Source organism: Musca autumnalis, unplaced genomic scaffold (assembly GCF_047663935.1).
Source record: "Musca autumnalis isolate F117 unplaced genomic scaffold, ASM4766393v1 scaffold_4, whole genome shotgun sequence".
NCBI classification, from domain to species: Eukaryota; Metazoa; Arthropoda; class Insecta; order Diptera; family Muscidae; genus Musca; species Musca autumnalis.
This window is the reverse complement of record NW_027411977.1, coordinates 192862901-192881364: the sequence shown is the minus strand read 5'-3', so window position 1 is coordinate 192881364 and position 18464 is coordinate 192862901.

Below are 18464 nucleotides of genomic sequence, written 5' to 3'. Positions count from 1 at the left end.
TGACTTTCCCAATACAAAAGTTCACCGGGCATGACTTTCCCAATACAAAAGTTGACCGGGCATGACTTTCCCAATACAAAAGATCACCGGGCATGACTTTCCCAATACTAAAGTTCACCGGGCATGACTTTCCCAGTACAAATATTCACCGGGCATGACTTTCCCAATACAAAAGTTGAGCGGGCATGACTTTCCCAGTACCAAGGATCACCGGGCATGACTTTCCCAATACAAAAGTTCACCGGGCATGACTTTCCCAATACAAAAGTTCACCGGGCATGACTTTCCCAATACAAAAGTTGACCGGGCATGACTTTCCCAATACAAAAGTTCACCGGGCATGACTTTCCCAATACAAAAGTTCACCGGGCATGTCTTTCCCAATACAAAAGATCACCGGGCATGACTTTCCCAATACAAAAGTTGACCGGGCATGACTTTCCCAATACAAAAGTTGACCGGGCATGACTTTCCCAATACAAAAGTTCACCGGGCATGACTTTCCCAATACAAAAGTTGACCGGGCATGACTTTCCCAATACAAAAGTTGACCGGGCATGACTTTCCAATACAAAAGTTGACCGGGCATGACTTTCCCAATACAAAAGATCACCGGGCATGACTTTCCCAATACAAAAGTTCACCGGGCATGACTTTCCCAATACAAAAGATCACCGGGCATGACTTTCCCAGTACAAAAGTTCACCGCGCATGACTTTCCCAATACAAAAGTTCACCGGGCATGACTTTCCCAGTACAAAAGATCACCGGGCATGACTTTCCCAATACAAAAGTTGACCGGGCATGACTTTCCCAATACAAAAGTTCACCGGGCATGACTTTCCCAATACAAAAGTTCACCGGGCATGACCTTCCCAGTACAAAAGATCACCGGGCATGACTTTCCCAATACAAAAGTTCACCGGGCATGACTTTCCCAGTACAAAAGTTCACCGGGCATGACTTTTCCCATACAAAAGTTCACCGGGCATGACTTTTCCCATACAAAAGTTCACCGGGCATGACTTTCCCAGTACAAAAGATCACCGGGCATGACTTTCCCAATACAAAAGTTCACCGGGCATGACTTTCCCAATACAAAAGTTCACCGGGCATGACTTTCCCAGTACAAAAGTTCACCGGGCATGACTTTCCCTATACAAAAGTTCACCGGGCATGACTTTCCCAATACAAAAGTTCACCGGGCATGACTTTCCCAATACAAAAGTTCACCGGGCATGACTTTCCCAATACAAAAGTTCACCGGGCATGACTTTCCCAGTACAAATGTTCACCGGGCATGACTTTCCCAATACAAAAGTTCACCGGGCATGACTTTCCCAGTACAAAAGTTCACCGGGCATGACTTTCTCAATACAAAAGTTCACCGGGCATGACTTTCCCAATACAAAAGTTGACCGGGCATGACTTTCCCAATACAAAAGTTCACCGGGCATGACTTTTCCCATACAAAAGTTGACCGAGCATGACTTTCCCAATACAAAATATCACCGGGCATGACTTTCCCAATACAAAAGTTGACCGGGCATGACTTTCCCAATACAAAAGTTCACCGGGCATGACTTTTCCCATACAAAAGTTCACCGGGCATGACTTTCCAGTACAAAAGATCACCGGGCATGACTTTCCCAATACAAAAGTTGACCGGGCATGACTTTCCCAATACAAAAGTTCACCGGGCATGACTTTCCCAGTACAAAAGTTCACCGGGCATGACTTTCCCAATACAAAAGTTGACCGGGCATGACTTTCCCAATACAAAAGTTGACCGGGCATGACTTTCCCAATACAAAAGTTCTCCGGGCATGACTTTTCCCATACAAAAGTTGACCGGGCATGACTTTCCCAATACAAAAGATCACCGGGCATGACTTTCCCAATACAAAAGTTGACCGGGCATGACTTTCCCAATACAAAAGTTCACCGGGCATGACTTTCCCAATACAAAAGTTCACCGGGCATGACTTTCCCAATACAAAAGTTCACCGGGCATGACTTTCCCAGTACAAATGTTCACCGGGCATGACTTTCCCAATACAAAAGTTCACCGGGCATGACTTTCCCAGTACAAAAGTTCACCGGGCATGACTTTCCCAATACAAAAGTTCACCGGGCATGACTTTCCCAATACAAAAGTTCACCGGGCATGACTTTCCCAATACAAAAGTTCACCGGGCATGACTTTCCCAATACAAAAGTTCACCGGGCATGACTTTCCCAATACAAAAGTTCACCGGGCATGACTTTCCCAGTACAAAAGTTGACCGGGCATGACTTTCCCAATACAAAAGTTGACCGGGCATGACTTTCCCAATACAAAAGTTCTCCGGGCATGACTTTTCCCATACAAAAGTTGACCGGGCATGACTTTCCCAATACAAAAGTTGACCGGGCATGACTTTCCCAATACAAAAGTTCACCGGGCATGACTTTCCCAATACAAAAGTTCACCGGGCATGACTTTCCCAATACAAAAGTTCACTGGGCATGACTTTCCCAGTACAAATGTTCACCGGGCATGACTTTCCCAATACAAAAGTTCACCGGGCATGACTTTCCCAGTACAAAAGTTCACCGGGCATGACTTTCCCAATACAAAAGTTCATCGGGCATGACTTTCCCAATACAAAAGTTCACCGGGCATGACTTTCCCAGTACAAAAGTTCACCGGGCATGACTTTCCCAATACAAAAGTTGACCGGGCATGACTTTCCCAATACAAAAGTTCACCGGGCATGACTTTCCCAGTACAAAAGATCACCGGGCATGACTTTCCCAATACAAAAGTTGACCGGGCATGACTTTCCCAATACAAAAGTTGACCGGGCATGACTTTCCCAATACAAAAGTTCACCGGGCATGACTTTTCCCATACAAAAGTTCACCGGGCATGACTTTCCCAGTACAAAAGATCACCGGGCATGACTTTCCCAATACAAAAGTTGACCGGGCATGACTTTCCCAGTACAAATGTTCACCGGGCATGACTTTCCCAATACAAAAGTTCACCGGGCATGACTTTCCCAATACAAAAGTTCACCGGGCATGACTTTCCCAGTACAAAAGATCACCGGGCATGACTTTCCCAATACAAAAGTTCACCGGGCATGACTTTCCCAATACAAAAGTTCACCGGGCATGACTTTCCCAGTACAAAAGTTCACCGGGCATGACTTTTCCCATACAAAAGTTGACCGGGCATGACTTTCCCAATACAAAAGTTGACCGGGCATGACTTTCCCAATACAAAAGTTCACCGGGCTTGACTTTTCCCATACAAAAGTTCACCGGGCTTGACTTTTCCCTTACAAAAGTTCACCGGGCATGACTTTCCCAATACAAAAGTTCACTGGGCATGACTTTCCCAGTACAAAAGTTCACCGGGCATGACTTTCCCAGTACAAAAGTTCACCGGGCATGACTTTCCCAGTACAAAAGATCACCGGGCATGACTTTCCCAATACAAAAGTTCACCGGGCATGACTTTCCCAATACAAAAGTTGACCGGGCATGACTTTCCCAATACAAAAGTTCACCGGGCATGACTTTTCCCATACAAAAGTTCACCGGGCATGACTTTCCCAGTACAAAAGATCACCGGGCATGACTTTCCCAGTACAAAAGTTGACCGGGCAGGACTTTCCCAGTACAAATGTTCACCGGGCATGACTTTCCCAATACAAAAGTTCACCGGGCATGACTTTCCCAGTACAAAAGATCACCGGGCATGACTTTCCCAATACAAAAGTTCACCGGGCATGACTTTTCCCATACAAAAGTTCACCGGGCATGACTTTTCCCATACAAAAGTTCACCGGGCATGACTTTCCCAATACAAAAGTTCACCGGGCATGACTTTCCCAATACAAAAGTTCACCGGGCATGACTTTCCCAGTACAAAAGATCACCGGGCATGACTTTCCCAATACAAAAGTTGAACGGGCATGACTTTCCCAATACAAAAGATCACCGGGCATGACTTTCCCAATACAAAAGTTGACCGGGCATGACTTTCCCAGTACAAAAGATCACCGGGCATGACTTTCCCAGTACAAAAGATCACCGGGCATGACTTTTCCCATACAAAAGTTCACCGGGCATGACTTTCCCAGTACAAAAGATCACCGGGCATGACTTTCCCAATACAAAAGTTCACCGGGCATGACTTTCCCAATACAAAAGTTCACCGGGCATGACTTTCCCAATACAAAAGTTCACCGGGCATGACTTTCCCAATACAAAAGTTCACCGGGCATGACTTTCCCAGTACAAAAGTTCACCGGGCATGACTTTCCCAATACAAAAGTTCACCGGGCATGACTTTCCCAGTACAAAAGTTTACCGGGCATGACTTTCCCAGTACAAAAGATCACCGGGCATGACTTTCCCAATACAAAAGTTCACCGGGCATGACTTTCCCAGTACAAAAGATCACCGGGCATGACTTTCCCAATACATAAGTTGACCGGGCATGACTTTCCCAATACAAAAGTTCACCGGGCATGACTTTCCCAGTACAAAAGTTCACCGGGCATGACTTTCCCAATACAAAAGTTCACCGGGCATGACTTTCCTAATACAAAAGTTCACCGGGCATGACTTTCCCAATACAAAAGTTCACCGGGCATGACTTTCCCAATACAAAAGTTCACCGGGCATGACTTTCCCAATACAAAAGTTCACCGGGCATGACTTTCCCAATACAAAAGTTCACCGGGCATGACTTTCCCAATACAAAAGTTCACCGGGCATGACTTTCCCAATACTAAAGTTCACCGGGCATGACTTTCCCAATACAAAAGTTCACCGGGCATGACTTTCCCAATACAAAAGTTCACCGGGCATGATTTTCCCAATACAAAAGTTCACCGGGCATGCCTTTCCCAATATAAAAGTTCACCGGGCATGACTTTTCCCATACAAAAGTTCACCGGGCATGACTTTCCCAATACAAAAGTTGACCGGGCATGACTTTCCCAGTACAAAAGATCACCGGGCATGACTTTCCCAATACAAAAGTTGACCGGGCATGACTTTCCCAGTACAAAAGTTGACCGGGCATGACTTTCCCAATACAAAAGTTGACCGGGCATGACTTTCCCAATACAAAAGTTCACTGGGCATGGCTTTTCCCATACAAAAGTTGAACGGGCATGACTTTCCCAATACAAAAGTTCACCGGGCATGACTTTCACAATACAAAAGTTGACCGGGCATGACTTTCCCAATACAAAAGTTCACCGGGCATGACTTTTCCCATACAAAAGTTGACCGAGCATGACTTTCCCAATACAAAATATCACCGGGCATGACTTTCCCAATACAAAAGTTGACCGGGCATGACTTTCCCAATACAAAAGTTCACCGGGCATGACTTTTCCCATACAAAAGTTCACCGGGCATGACTTTCCAGTACAAAAGATCACCGGGCATGACTTTCCCAATACAAAAGTTGACCGGGCATGACTTTCCCAATACAAAAGTTCACCGGGCATGACTTTCCCAGTACAAAAGTTCACCGGGCATGACTTTCCCAATACAAAAGTTGACCGGGCATGACTTTCCCAATACAAAAGTTGACCGGGCATGACTTTCCCAATACAAAAGTTCTCCGGGCATGACTTTTCCCATACAAAAGTTGACCGGGCATGACTTTCCCAATACAAAAGATCACCGGGCATGACTTTCCCAATACAAAAGTTGACCGGGCATGACTTTCCCAATACAAAAGTTCACCGGGCATGACTTTCCCAATACAAAAGTTCACCGGGCATGACTTTCCCAATACAAAAGTTCACCGGGCATGACTTTCCCAGTACAAATGTTCACCGGGCATGACTTTCCCAATACAAAAGTTCACCGGGCATGACTTTCCCAGTACAAAAGTTCACCGGGCATGACTTTCCCAATACAAAAGTTCACCGGGCATGACTTTCCCAATACAAAAGTTCACCGGGCATGACTTTCCCAATACAAAAGTTCACCGGGCATGACTTTCCCAATACAAAAGTTCACCGGGCATGACTTTCCCAATACAAAAGTTCACCGGGCATGACTTTCCCAGTACAAAAGTTGACCGGGCATGACTTTCCCAATACAAAAGTTGACCGGGCATGACTTTCCCAATACAAAAGTTCTCCGGGCATGACTTTTCCCATACAAAAGTTGACCGGGCATGACTTTCCCAATACAAAAGATCACCGGGCATGACTTTCCCAATACAAAAGTTGACCGGGCATGACTTTCCCAATACAAAAGTTCACCGGGCATGACTTTCCCAATACAAAAGTTCACCGGGCATGACTTTCCCAATACAAAAGTTCACTGGGCATGACTTTCCCAGTACAAATGTTCACCGGGCATGACTTTCCCAATACAAAAGTTCACCGGGCATGACTTTCCCAGTACAAAAGTTCACCGGGCATGACTTTCCCAATACAAAAGTTCATCGGGCATGACTTTCCCAATACAAAAGTTCACCGGGCATGACTTTCCCAGTACAAAAGTTCACCGGGCATGACTTTCCCAATACAAAAGTTGACCGGGCATGACTTTCCCAATACAAAAGTTCACCGGGCATGACTTTCCCAGTACAAAAGATCACCGGGCATGACTTTCCCAATACAAAAGTTGACCGGGCATGACTTTCCCAATACAAAAGTTGACCGGGCATGACTTTCCCAATACAAAAGTTCACCGGGCATGACTTTTCCCATACAAAAGTTCACCGGGCATGACTTTCCCAGTACAAAAGATCACCGGGCATGACTTTCCCAATACAAAAGTTGACCGGGCATGACTTTCCCAGTACAAATGTTCACCGGGCATGACTTTCCCAATACAAAAGTTCACCGGGCATGACTTTCCCAATACAAAAGTTCACCGGGCATGACTTTCCCAGTACAAAAGATCACCGGGCATGACTTTCCCAATACAAAAGTTCACCGGGCATGACTTTCCCAATACAAAAGTTCACCGGGCATGACTTTCCCAGTACAAAAGTTCACCGGGCATGACTTTTCCCATACAAAAGTTGACCGGGCATGACTTTCCCAATACAAAAGTTGACCGGGCATGACTTTCCCAATACAAAAGTTCACCGGGCTTGACTTTTCCCATACAAAAGTTCACCGGGCTTGACTTTTCCCTTACAAAAGTTCACCGGGCATGACTTTCCCAATACAAAAGTTCACTGGGCATGACTTTCCCAGTACAAAAGTTCACCGGGCATGACTTTCCCAGTACAAAAGTTCACCGGGCATGACTTTCCCAGTACAAAAGATCACCGGGCATGACTTTCCCAATACAAAAGTTCACCGGGCATGACTTTCCCAATACAAAAGTTGACCGGGCATGACTTTCCCAATACAAAAGTTCACCGGGCATGACTTTTCCCATACAAAAGTTCACCGGGCATGACTTTCCCAGTACAAAAGATCACCGGGCATGACTTTCCCAGTACAAAAGTTGACCGGGCAGGACTTTCCCAGTACAAATGTTCACCGGGCATGACTTTCCCAATACAAAAGTTCACCGGGCATGACTTTCCCAGTACAAAAGATCACCGGGCATGACTTTCCCAATACAAAAGTTCACCGGGCATGACTTTTCCCATACAAAAGTTCACCGGGCATGACTTTTCCCATACAAAAGTTCACCGGGCATGACTTTCCCAATACAAAAGTTCACCGGGCATGACTTTCCCAATACAAAAGTTCACCGGGCATGACTTTCCCAGTACAAAAGATCACCGGGCATGACTTTCCCAATACAAAAGTTGAACGGGCATGACTTTCCCAATACAAAAGATCACCGGGCATGACTTTCCCAATACAAAAGTTGACCGGGCATGACTTTCCCAGTACAAAAGATCACCGGGCATGACTTTCCCAGTACAAAAGATCACCGGGCATGACTTTTCCCATACAAAAGTTCACCGGGCATGACTTTCCCAGTACAAAAGATCACCGGGCATGACTTTCCCAATACAAAAGTTCACCGGGCATGACTTTCCCAATACAAAAGTTCACCGGGCATGACTTTCCCAATACAAAAGTTCACCGGGCATGACTTTCCCAATACAAAAGTTCACCGGGCATGACTTTCCCAGTACAAAAGTTCACCGGGCATGACTTTCCCAATACAAAAGTTCACCGGGCATGACTTTCCCAGTACAAAAGTTTACCGGGCATGACTTTCCCAGTACAAAAGATCACCGGGCATGACTTTCCCAATACAAAAGTTCACCGGGCATGACTTTCCCAGTACAAAAGATCACCGGGCATGACTTTCCCAATACATAAGTTGACCGGGCATGACTTTCCCAATACAAAAGTTCACCGGGCATGACTTTCCCAGTACAAAAGTTCACCGGGCATGACTTTCCCAATACAAAAGTTCACCGGGCATGACTTTCCTAATACAAAAGTTCACCGGGCATGACTTTCCCAATACAAAAGTTCACCGGGCATGACTTTCCCAATACAAAAGTTCACCGGGCATGACTTTCCCAATACAAAAGTTCACCGGGCATGACTTTCCCAATACAAAAGTTCACCGGGCATGACTTTCCCAATACAAAAGTTCACCGGGCATGACTTTCCCAATACTAAAGTTCACCGGGCATGACTTTCCCAATACAAAAGTTCACCGGGCATGACTTTCCCAATACAAAAGTTCACCGGGCATGATTTTCCCAATACAAAAGTTCACCGGGCATGCCTTTCCCAATATAAAAGTTCACCGGGCATGACTTTTCCCATACAAAAGTTCACCGGGCATGACTTTCCCAATACAAAAGTTGACCGGGCATGACTTTCCCAGTACAAAAGATCACCGGGCATGACTTTCCCAATACAAAAGTTGACCGGGCATGACTTTCCCAGTACAAAAGTTGACCGGGCATGACTTTCCCAATACAAAAGTTGACCGGGCATGACTTTCCCAATACAAAAGTTCACTGGGCATGGCTTTTCCCATACAAAAGTTGAACGGGCATGACTTTCCCAATACAAAAGTTCACCGGGCATGACTTTCACAATACAAAAGTTGACCGGGCATGACTTTCCTAATACAAAAGTTCACCGGAGATGACTTTTCCCATACAAAAGTTCACCGGGCATGACTTTCCCAGTACAAAAGTTCACCGTGCATGACTTTCCCAGTACAAAAGATCACCGGGCATGACTTTCCCAGTACAAAAGTTCACCGGGCATGACTTTTCCCATACAAAAGTTCACCGGGCATGATTTTCCCAGTACAAAAGATCACCGGGCATGACTTTCCCAGTACAAAAGATCACCGGGCATGACTTTCCCAGTACAAAAGATCACCGGGCATGACTTTCCCAATACAAAAGTTCACCGGGCATGACTTTCCCAATACAAAAGTTCACCGGGCATGACTTTCCCAATACAAAAGTTCACCGGGCAAGACTTTCCCAATACAAAAGTTCACCGGGCATGACTTTCCCAATACAAAAGTTCACCGGGCATGACTTTCCCAATACAAAAGTTCACCGGGCATGACTTTCCCAGTACAAAAGATCACCGGGCATGACTTTCCCAATACAAAAGTTCACCGGGCATGACTTTCCCAATACAAAAGTTGACCGGGCATGACTTTCCCAATACAAAAGTTCACCGGGCATGACTTTCCCAATACAAAAGTTCACCGGGCATGACTTTCCCAATACAAAAGTTGACCGGGCATGACTTTCCCCATACAAAAGTTCACCGGGCATGACTTTCCCAGTACAAAAGATCACCGGGCATGACTTTCCCAATACAAAAGTTGACCGGGCATGACTTTCCCAATACAAAAGATCACCGGGCATGACCTTCCCAATACAAAAGTTGACCGGGCATGACTTTCCTAATACAAAAGTTGACCGGGCATGACTTTCCCAGTACAAAAGTTCACCGGGCATGACTTTCCCAATACAAAAGTTCACCGGGCATGACTTTCCCAATACAAAAGTTGACCGGGCATGACTTTTCCCATACAAAAGTTCACCAGGCATGACTTTCCCAATACAAAAGTTGACCGGGCATGACTTTCCCAATACAAAAGTTGACCGGGCATGACTTTCCCAATACAAAAGTTCACCGGGCATGACTTTCCCAATACAAAAGTTCACCGGGCATGACTTTCCCAATACAAAAGTTGACCGGGCATGACTTTCCCCATACAAAAGTTCACCGGGTATGACTTTCCCAGTACAAAAGATCACCGGGCATGACTTTCCCAATACAAAAGTTGACCGGGCATGACTTTCCCAATACAAAAGATCACCGGGCATGACTTTCCCAATACAAAAGTTGACCGGGCATGACTTTCCTAATACAAAAGTTGACCGGGCATGACTTTCCCAATACAAAGGTTCACCGGGCATGACTTTCCCAATACAAAAGTTGACCGGGCATGACTTTCCCAGTACAAAAGATCACCGGGCATGACTTTCCCAATACAAAAGTTGACCGGGCATGACTTTCCCAATACAAAAGATCACCGGGCATGACTTTCCCAATACAAAAGTTCACCGGGCATGACTTTCCCAATACAAAAGTTCACCGGGCATGACTTTCCCAGTACAAAAGATCACCGGGCATGACTTTTCCCATACAAAAGTTCACCGGGCATGACTTTCCCAATACAAAAGTTGACCGGGCATGACTTTTCCCATACAAAAGTTCACCGGGCATGACTTTTCCCATACAAAAGTTCACCGGGCATGACTTTCCCAGTACCAAAGATCACCGGGCATGACTTTCCCAATACAAAAGTTGACCGGGCATGACTTTTCCCATACAAAAGTTCACCGGGCATGACTTTTCCCATACAAAAGTTGACCGGGCATGACTTTCCCAGTACAAAAGATCACCGGGCATGACTTTCCCAATACAAAAGTTCACCGGGCATGACTTTCCCAATACAAAAGTTGACCGGGCATGACTTTCCCAATACAAAAGTTGACCGGGCATGACTTTCCCAATACAAAAGTTGACCGGGCATGACTTTCCCAATACAAAAGTTGACCGGGCATGACTTTCCCCATACAAAAGTTCACCGGGCATGACTTTCCCAGTACAAAAGATCACCGGGCATGACTTTCCCAATACAAAAGTTGACCGGGCATGACTTTCCCAATACAAAAGATCACCGGGCATGACTTTCCCAATACAAAAGTTGACCGGGCATGACTTTCCTAATACAAAAGTTGACCGGGCATGACTTTCCCAATACAAAAGTTGACCGGGCATGACTTTCCCAGTACAAAAGTTCACCGGGCATGACTTTCCCAATACAAAAGTTCACCGGGCATGACTTTCCCAATACAAAAGTTGACCGGGCATGACTTTTCCCATACAAAAGTTCACCGGGCATGACTTTCCCAATACAAAAGTTGACCGGGCATGACTTTCCCAATACAAAAGTTGACCGGGCATGACTTTCCCAATACAAAAGTTCACCGGGCATGACTTTCCCAATACAAAAGTTCACCGGGCATGACTTTCCCAATACAAAAGTTGACCGGGCATGACTTTCCCCATACAAAAGTTCACCGGGCATGACTTTCCCAGTACAAAAGATCACCGGGCATTACTTTCCCAATACAAAAGTTGACCGGGCATGACTTTCCCAATACAAAAGATCACCGGGCATGACTTTCCCAGTACAAAAGATCACCGGGCATGACTTTCCCAATACAAAAGTTGACCGGCATGACTTTCCCAATACAAAAGATCACCGGGCATGACTTTCCCAATACAAAAGTTGACCGGGCATGACTTTCCCAGTACAAAAGTTCACCGGGCATGACTTTCCCAATACAAAAGTTCACCGGGCATGACTTTCGCAATACAAAAGTTGACCGGGCATGACTTTCCCAGTACAAAAGTTGACCGGGCAGGACTTTCCCAGTACAAATGTTCACCGGGCATGACTTTCCCCATACAAAAGTTCACCGGGCATGACTTTCCCAGTACAAAAGATCACCGGGCATGACTTTCCCAATACAAAAGTTCACCGGGCATGACTTTTCCCATACAAAAGTTCACCGGGCATGACTTTTCCCATACAAAAGTTCACCGGGCATGACTTTCCCAATACAAAAGTTCACCGGGCATGACTTTCCCAATACAAAAGTTCACCGGGCATGACTTTCCCAGTACAAAAGATCACCGGGCATGACTTTCCCAATACAAAAGTTGAACGGGCATGACTTTCCCAATACAAAAGATCACCGGGCATGACTTTCCCAATACAAAAGTTGACCGGGCATGACTTTCCCAGTACAAAAGATCACCGGGCATGACTTTCCCAGTACAAAAGATCACCGGGCATGACTTTTCCCATACAAAAGTTCACCGGGCATGACTTTCCCAGTACAAAAGATCACCGGGCATGACTTTCCCAATACAAAAGTTCACCGGGCATGACTTTCCCAATACAAAAGTTCACCGGGCATGACTTTCCCAATACAAAAGTTCACCGGGCATGACTTTCCCAATACAAAAGTTCACCGGGCATGACTTTCCCAGTACAAAAGTTCACCGGGCATGACTTTCCCAATACAAAAGTTCACCGGGCATGACTTTCCCAGTACAAAAGTTTACCGGGCATGACTTTCCCAGTACAAAAGATCACCGGGCATGACTTTCCCAATACAAAAGTTCACCGGGCATGACTTTCCCAGTACAAAAGATCACCGGGCATGACTTTCCCAATACATAAGTTGACCGGGCATGACTTTCCCAATACAAAAGTTCACCGGGCATGACTTTCCCAGTACAAAAGTTCACCGGGCATGACTTTCCCAATACAAAAGTTCACCGGGCATGACTTTCCTAATACAAAAGTTCACCGGGCATGACTTTCCCAATACAAAAGTTCACCGGGCATGACTTTCCCAATACAAAAGTTCACCGGGCATGACTTTCCCAATACAAAAGTTCACCGGGCATGACTTTCCCAATACAAAAGTTCACCGGGCATGACTTTCCCAATACAAAAGTTCACCGGGCATGACTTTCCCAATACTAAAGTTCACCGGGCATGACTTTCCCAATACAAAAGTTCACCGGGCATGACTTTCCCAATACAAAAGTTCACCGGGCATGATTTTCCCAATACAAAAGTTCACCGGGCATGCCTTTCCCAATATAAAAGTTCACCGGGCATGACTTTTCCCATACAAAAGTTCACCGGGTATGACTTTCCCAATACAAAAGTTGACCGGGCATGACTTTCCCAGTACAAAAGATCACCGGGCATGACTTTCCCAATACAAAAGTTGACCGGGCATGACTTTCCCAGTACAAAAGTTGACCGGGCATGACTTTCCCAATACAAAAGTTGACCGGGCATGACTTTCCCAATACAAAAGTTCACTGGGCATGGCTTTTCCCATACAAAAGTTGAACGGGCATGACTTTCCCAATACAAAAGTTCACCGGGCATGACTTTCACAATACAAAAGTTGACCGGGCATGACTTTCCTAATACAAAAGTTCACCGGAGATGACTTTTCCCATACAAAAGTTCACCGGGCATGACTTTCCCAGTACAAAAGTTCACCGTGCATGACTTTCCCAGTACAAAAGATCACCGGGCATGACTTTCCCAGTACAAAAGTTCACCGGGCATGACTTTTCCCATACAAAAGTTCACCGGGCATGATTTTCCCAGTACAAAAGATCACCGGGCATGACTTTCCCAGTACAAAAGATCACCGGGCATGACTTTCCCAGTACAAAAGATCACCGGGCATGACTTTCCCAATACAAAAGTTCACCGGGCATGACTTTCCCAATACAAAAGTTCACCGGGCATGACTTTCCCAATACAAAAGTTCACCGGGCAAGACTTTCCCAATACAAAAGTTCACCGGGCATGACTTTCCCAATACAAAAGTTCACCGGGCATGACTTTCCCAATACAAAAGTTCACCGGGCATGACTTTCCCAGTACAAAAGATCACCGGGCATGACTTTCCCAATACAAAAGTTCACCGGGCATGACTTTCCCAATACAAAAGTTGACCGGGCATGACTTTCCCAATACAAAAGTTCACCGGGCATGACTTTCCCAATACAAAAGTTCACCGGGCATGACTTTCCCAATACAAAAGTTGACCGGGCATGACTTTCCCCATACAAAAGTTCACCGGGCATGACTTTCCCAGTACAAAAGATCACCGGGCATGACTTTCCCAATACAAAAGTTGACCGGGCATGACTTTCCCAATACAAAAGATCACCGGGCATGACCTTCCCAATACAAAAGTTGACCGGGCATGACTTTCCTAATACAAAAGTTGACCGGGCATGACTTTCCCAGTACAAAAGTTCACCGGGCATGACTTTCCCAATACAAAAGTTCACCGGGCATGACTTTCCCAATACAAAAGTTGACCGGGCATGACTTTTCCCATACAAAAGTTCACCAGGCATGACTTTCCCAATACAAAAGTTGACCGGGCATGACTTTCCCAATACAAAAGTTGACCGGGCATGACTTTCCCAATACAAAAGTTCACCGGGCATGACTTTCCCAATACAAAAGTTCACCGGGCATGACTTTCCCAATACAAAAGTTGACCGGGCATGACTTTCCCCATACAAAAGTTCACCGGGTATGACTTTCCCAGTACAAAAGATCACCGGGCATGACTTTCCCAATACAAAAGTTGACCGGGCATGACTTTCCCAATACAAAAGATCACCGGGCATGACTTTCCCAATACAAAAGTTGACCGGGCATGACTTTCCTAATACAAAAGTTGACCGGGCATGACTTTCCCAATACAAAGGTTCACCGGGCATGACTTTCCCAATACAAAAGTTGACCGGGCATGACTTTCCCAGTACAAAAGATCACCGGGCATGACTTTCCCAATACAAAAGTTGACCGGGCATGACTTTCCCAATACAAAAGATCACCGGGCATGACTTTCCCAATACAAAAGTTCACCGGGCATGACTTTCCCAATACAAAAGTTCACCGGGCATGACTTTCCCAGTACAAAAGATCACCGGGCATGACTTTTCCCATACAAAAGTTCACCGGGCATGACTTTCCCAATACAAAAGTTGACCGGGCATGACTTTTCCCATACAAAAGTTCACCGGGCATGACTTTTCCCATACAAAAGTTCACCGGGCATGACTTTCCCAGTACCAAAGATCACCGGGCATGACTTTCCCAATACAAAAGTTGACCGGGCATGACTTTTCCCATACAAAAGTTCACCGGGCATGACTTTTCCCATACAAAAGTTGACCGGGCATGACTTTCCCAGTACAAAAGATCACCGGGCATGACTTTCCCAATACAAAAGTTCACCGGGCATGACTTTCCCAATACAAAAGTTGACCGGGCATGACTTTCCCAATACAAAAGTTGACCGGGCATGACTTTCCCAATACAAAAGTTGACCGGGCATGACTTTCCCAATACAAAAGTTGACCGGGCATGACTTTCCCCATACAAAAGTTCACCGGGCATGACTTTCCCAGTACAAAAGATCACCGGGCATGACTTTCCCAATACAAAAGTTGACCGGGCATGACTTTCCCAATACAAAAGATCACCGGGCATGACTTTCCCAATACAAAAGTTGACCGGGCATGACTTTCCTAATACAAAAGTTGACCGGGCATGACTTTCCCAATACAAAAGTTGACCGGGCATGACTTTCCCAGTACAAAAGTTCACCGGGCATGACTTTCCCAATACAAAAGTTCACCGGGCATGACTTTCCCAATACAAAAGTTGACCGGGCATGACTTTTCCCATACAAAAGTTCACCGGGCATGACTTTCCCAATACAAAAGTTGACCGGGCATGACTTTCCCAATACAAAAGTTGACCGGGCATGACTTTCCCAATACAAAAGTTCACCGGGCATGACTTTCCCAATACAAAAGTTCACCGGGCATGACTTTCCCAATACAAAAGTTGACCGGGCATGACTTTCCCCATACAAAAGTTCACCGGGCATGACTTTCCCAGTACAAAAGATCACCGGGCATTACTTTCCCAATACAAAAGTTGACCGGGCATGACTTTCCCAATACAAAAGATCACCGGGCATGACTTTCCCAGTACAAAAGATCACCGGGCATGACTTTCCCAATACAAAAGTTGACCGGCATGACTTTCCCAATACAAAAGATCACCGGGCATGACTTTCCCAATACAAAAGTTGACCGGGCATGACTTTCCCAGTACAAAAGTTCACCGGGCATGACTTTCCCAATACAAAAGTTCACCGGGCATGACTTTCGCAATACAAAAGTTGACCGGGCATGACTTTTCCCATACAAAAGTTCACCGGGCATGACTTTCCCAATACAAAAGTTGACCGGGCATGACTTTTCCCATACAAAAGTTCACCGGGCATGACTTTTCCCATACAAAAGTTCACCGGGCATGACTTTCCCAGTACAAAAGATCACCGGGCATGACTTTCCCAATACAAAAGTTCACCGGGCATGACTTTCCCAATACAAAAGTTCACCGGGCATGACTTTCCCAGTACAAAAGATCACCGGGCATGACTTTTCCCATACAAAAGTTCACCGGGCATGACTTTCCCAATACAAAAGTTCACCGGGCATGACTTTCCTAGTACAAAAGTTCACCGGGCATGACTTTTCCCATACAAAAGTTCACCGGGCATGACTTTCCCAATACAAAAGTTCACCGGGCATGACTTTTCCCATACAAAAGTTCACCGGGCATGACTCTCCCAATACAAAAGTTCACCGGGCATGACTTTTCCCATACAAAAGTTCACCGGGCATGACTTTTCCCATACAAAAGTTCACCGGGCATGACTTTCCCAGTACAAAAGATCACCGGGCATAACTTTCCCAATACAAAAGTTCACCGGGCATGACTTTCCCAATACAAAAGTTCACCGGGCATGACTTTCCCAGTACAAAAGATCACCGGGCATGACTTTTCCCATACAAAAGTTCACCGGGCATGACTTTCCCAATACAAAAGTTCACAGGGCATGACTTTCCTAGTACAAAAGTTCACCGGGCATGACTTTTCCCATACAAAAGTTCACCGGGCATGACTTTCCCAGAACCAAAGATCTCCGGGCATGACTTTCCCAATACAAAAGTTCACCGGGCATGACTTTTCCCATACAAAAGTTCACCGGGCATGACTTTCCCAGTACCAAAGATCACCGGGCATGACTTTCCCAATACAAAAGTTGACCGGGCATGACTTTTCCCATACAAAAGTTCACCGGGCATGACTTTCCCAATACAAAAGTTCACCGGGCATGACTTTCCCAATACAAAAGTTGACCGGGCATGACTTTCCCAATACAAAAGTTGACCGGGCATGACTTTCCCAATACAAAAGTTGACCGGGCATGACTTTCCCAATACAAAAGTTCACCGGGCATGACTTTCCCAATACAAAAGTTGACCGGGCATGACTTTCCCAATACAAAAGTTGACCGGGCATGACTTTCCCAATACAAAAGTTAACCGGGCATGACTTTCCCAATACAAAAGTTCACCGGGCATGACTTTCCCAATACAAAAGTTGACCGGGCATGACTTTCCCCATACAAAAGTTCACCGGGCATGACTTTCCCAGTACAAAAGATCACCGGGCATGACTTTCCCAATACAAAAGTTGACCGGGCATGACTTTCCCAATACAAAAGATCACCGGGCATGACTTTCCCAGTACAAAAGATCACCGGGCATGACTTTCCCAATACAAAAGTTGACCGGGCATGACTTTCCCAATACAAAAGATCACCGGGCATGACTTTCCCAGTACAAAAGATCACCGGGCATGACTTTCCCAATACAAAAGTTCACCGGGCATGACTTTCCCAATACAAAAGTTCACCGGGCATGACTTTCCCAGTACAAAAGATCACCGGGCATGACTTTTCCCATACAAAAGTTCACCGGGCATGACTTTCCCAATACAAAAGTTCACCGGGCATGACTTTCCTAGTACAAAAGTTCACCGGGCATGACTTTTCCCATACAAAAGTTCACCGGGCATGACTTTCCCAGAACCAAAGATCACCGGGCATGACTTTCCCAATACAAAAGTTCACCGGGCATGACTTTTCCCATACAAAAGTTCACCGGGCATGACTTTCCCAGTACCAAAGATCACCGGGCATGACTTTCCCAATACAAAAGTTGACCGGGCATGACTTTTCCCATACAAAAGTTCACCGGGCATGACTTTTCCCATACAAAAGTTGACCGGGCATGACTTTCCCAGTACAAAAGATCACCGGGCATGACTTTCCCAATACAAAAGTTGACCGGGCATGACTTTCCCAATACAAAAGTTGACCGGGCATGACTTTCCCAATACAAAAGTTGACCGGGCATGACTTTCCCAATACAAAAGTTGACCGGGCATGACTTTCCCAATACAAAAGTTCA